We start from the raw sequence: 3904 nt of genomic DNA, 5'->3' as shown, positions 1-3904 counted from the left end.
TACCTGGAGGTGACATGCAAAAAATAATGTTGACTTAGCCAAGTTGGGTTGTTCAGCAATTCGAACCCAACAGCCACTCTGAGGGAGAAAGATGAAGCAGTCTGCTTAGGTAAAGATTTATGGACTTGGAAACCAAATGGAGCAGTTCTACTGAAGTCACTATAAACTGGAATTCACTTAGTGGTAGTGGATAGTGGTGGCAGCCTTGGCATTTGTGGGGATTGGTTCCAAGACCACCTGTGGATACCTAAATCCATAGCTGCTCAAGTACCTGAATATAAAATGGCATTTGTTGTTGTTAAGAGCCATTAAGTCGGTTCTGACTCAGTGATCCTGTATAGAGTTTCTGAGGAACAGCTGCTGGGTTTGAACCACCAACCTTTTCATTTGCAGTCCAGTGCTTATCCTGCAGCACCACTCCAGGAGTCCATAAAATAGCATAGTATTTGTATATAAACTTAAGAATGTCCCCATATACTCTAAATCATCTCCAGATTGCTTATAATATGTAATACAATGTAAATTATTTTAAAATAAGAAATTAATTATATAAATAGCACTTTATGCCCTCACTTAGCCTTTGAGGAATGTTTGATTATTTGATTGCTTTTCAGGGGTCATTGTTTCCCAGAAACAAAAGGTATGTACAACAGAAGTAGTAACAAAGGAGACATCAGAACAACAAGTGCTGGAGAGAGACTGATTATCTATGATTTGGCAGGAGGCCAAAGCCGTGTAGGGCTTGTGGATTGGCAAATCTGTTTTATTTCTTAGAGATTTCTGGAATTTTTTTTCCAAATATTTTCAAGCCATAGTTGGTTGAATTCAAGGATGCAGAACTCATAAACACAGGAGGCTACTTGCATGGTGAAAACAGTAGATGGCCAATATCTATTGTACCATTCTTCTCGAGCAGTGGTTCTCAACCTTAGCCACACATTGGCATCACCTGGGGTGCCTTAAAAAATGTATACAAACAACAATGAGATATTATCTTACCCCAGCATTAATAGCAAAGTTCAAACCAACAGAAAACAACAAATGTTGGTGAGGGTGTGGAGAGGTGGGGACCCTTCTACTCATTGCTAGTGGGACTGTAAAATGGTGCATCCACTGTGGAAAATGATATGGTGGTTTCTCAAAAATTTGAAAATAGAAATACCATATAACCCAGCAATTCCTCTATTTGGTATATATCCTCAAGAAATTAGAGCTGTGACACGGATAGATATATGCAGACCCATGTTTGTCACAGCATTATTCACAATAGCAAAAAGATGGAGATATGCGCTGGGGAAAATGGTGGACAAAAAGGCGGGAGAGGAGAAGCTGGAGAATCTGCAACAAACTGGAGCCGCCAGAGGAACTCAAGAAGAAGCAGAGAAACCTGTGAAAACTAAGAGTGCTTCTTCCAGTAATGGAGGGGAAAGTTCCAGTCATAGTGCCGACAAGCGATCAGCTGAAGACTTCCCAACAAAGCCTACAAAGATCTCCAAGTTTGGATTCGCCATAAGTAGCCAGATGACAAAGAAAGCATCAGACACATCCATCATACTTGGATAGAGTAAGTAAAGAAACAGTTTCAGCTCTTGCTCCCAAAACCCTTTCAGTAGCAGCAGCTTTTAATGAAGATGAAGATAGTGGACCAGAGGAAATAACCTCCAGAAGCAAAGATGAGGATGAAGAATATTGGAAGGGATACCCCAACATCAACAGGACAAACTCTTTTAACAAAGGAAAGCATGGGTTTTCTGCTAACCAGAAACTATGGGAGCGAAATGAAAAGCCTTGTCTTGGAAATGTTCATGACCAAGACAATTGAATGAAGTGTTTTATGATTTGGGGTGTGTGTGGGGAGTATAAAGTTAAAAGGAACAGTTTCCTTTTTTAAAGAATGGCGTAAGATGATCTTTGAAGCTGCTTTTTTTTTCTTTTCTTAATTAAAGATGGAGTGGTACACGAATAAATGAGAGTTTGAAATCAGAGGTAATTTATGTTTTATGTACAGAATTCAAGGCATTTGCTAATTTTTTAGTTTCATGTGGTTAGTTTCTGAAGGTAATAAATAAATAATAAAGAAATCATAAATGGTATCTTTTGATGATTTGCATATTTTTGAGGCACAACTATTAGCACATTAAGAGGGAAGAAAAAGTTATTGTCTATTTAAATGATCAAAATGCAAGCAATTATTAATTTAACTCCTCATTATATAAACTGTCTGTCTCCCAGGAACAGCCTTACAGAAAGGGATTATTATATATTGTATTGGGTGGAAAAATGTTATTCAACTATTGATTGAAAGTAAATTTAGATAAAATTAAATACAGCATTTTTTTGGTTTCAAGTTATCGAATAGTTTTTGCATTGCTATCAGTAGATACAGATGCTTAGCTCGTTAACCATTTTTAAAAAAATTCTTATGTTAATTGTTGAGTACTTGAAATTTATCACTTCACCTTAATGGGTCATGCCTACCTTAAGTAGTCTTCAAAGAACAACCATTTGCTAGCAAAGTAAAAATCAGTATTTTGAATGAGCTTCTCTTGGCTTCTGTTGTTAGCTAGTTCTGAAAAGCATTTCCACTAGAACTTAAGAATGTTGTTTCTTTTAAAATACAGATCACCACCAAAAATGTAAATGTACATATTTCTTAAATAGTTGGCTGTTTTTAAAAAGGTGTGAACACCCAAAAAAGAAATGAATAATTGTATGAATGAGAAGATGGCACTTTCTGTACTTTGTCAATACATTTAAGTTACTAATTTGTAAAATCCAATTTAATAGAATATTGTATTGACAATATTCAAAAGCACATTTTAGATACTGAAAATAGAAGGAAAGAAAATGCATCTTTAAACATGTTATGTAATCACTGACCATATATACTTTGTTCTGTGTGTTGTGGGGGCTTAGGGTGGTTTTTGTTTTTATTTTGCATTGTATATGAACTTTTTTCCTTAATGTGACAGACATATCATTAAAAGCATAGTCACAAACAAAAGAAACATAAGAAATGGTGATTTCCTTGAAAATTCCAACAATGTTAAATTTGGAGGATGCTTCAGACTCTTTTATTGGTGGTAACTGCTCACTGAGCTCTTTTAATAGGTAATAACTTCAGAGAAGCAGCCTGACTATTGTGTATTTCTAATAATTTGTTCACTTGCATTTAAGTTTAGAGTAAGTCCCAAGTAAAAGAGTGGAAATGTATATAAAAATATTAGTTCTTACTTAACATGATTTAATGATATCAAGATACATGAATTTGAGTAGTGAAGGGCAGGGCTTGCTGGCAGATAGTGGGGGAAAAACAGCAATGAAGTTGTGAGCCAAGTCTGACCACATTCAATAGATTCCTGTGAACCCGGCAGTATGGCAAGACCTGGAGACACCTGGGCCCAGAGACAGTGACATGGCCACAGAGGACTACAGTGGAGAGTGAAGCATCCGGCTAATATGAAGTAAGGGGAGAGGCACAAGAACTCCCATACTTGCAGATAGTACCCATTTGACCTGGTTTCAATGGCTGGATGATCAGAACTTGACTAGAAGAAGAAAGAAGAAGAAAAAAAGAGTAATCTGATACAGTTTGATGAAATTGATCTATACATATAGATGTAGTAGCTCAAAAGAGGGAACAAATCTTTACAGCGAGGATCATTCCCACCCCTTCAGTACACAGGGTTGACAGGGATGGACAACTTAGACATTGGCTACGCAAAAGGGGAGGGGCTACAAAGGCAAGAAGTGACTAGCTTACAAGCTTTCAAGAGGGAGCCTAGTTCCAGAGGGTGCAGGGGAAGGTAGAATCTCTACTGAGTGGTTTCCAATCTGTCTGGATGGGGCTGATGAAAGGAGATGGGGATAAGACTCTTGTGGTTCAATAGTGAATAATTGCTAT

At 37.2% G+C, this 3904-nt stretch overlaps 1 pseudogene; it reads left to right on the top strand.

Moving 5' to 3' along the window:
* The first annotated feature begins 1299 nt into the window (after window positions 1-1299).
* On the top strand, window positions 1300-1822 carry LOC102835205 (annotated as a pseudogene).
* Window positions 1823-3904: the final 2082 nt, after the last annotated feature.

This window comes from Chrysochloris asiatica, unplaced genomic scaffold, assembly GCF_000296735.1.
Source record: "Chrysochloris asiatica unplaced genomic scaffold, ChrAsi1.0 scaffold00062, whole genome shotgun sequence".
Lineage (NCBI taxonomy): Eukaryota > Metazoa > Chordata > Mammalia > Afrosoricida > Chrysochloridae > Chrysochloris > Chrysochloris asiatica.
Note: the sequence above shows the minus strand (reverse complement) of the source record. Positions and strands in the feature narration are given on the sequence as shown.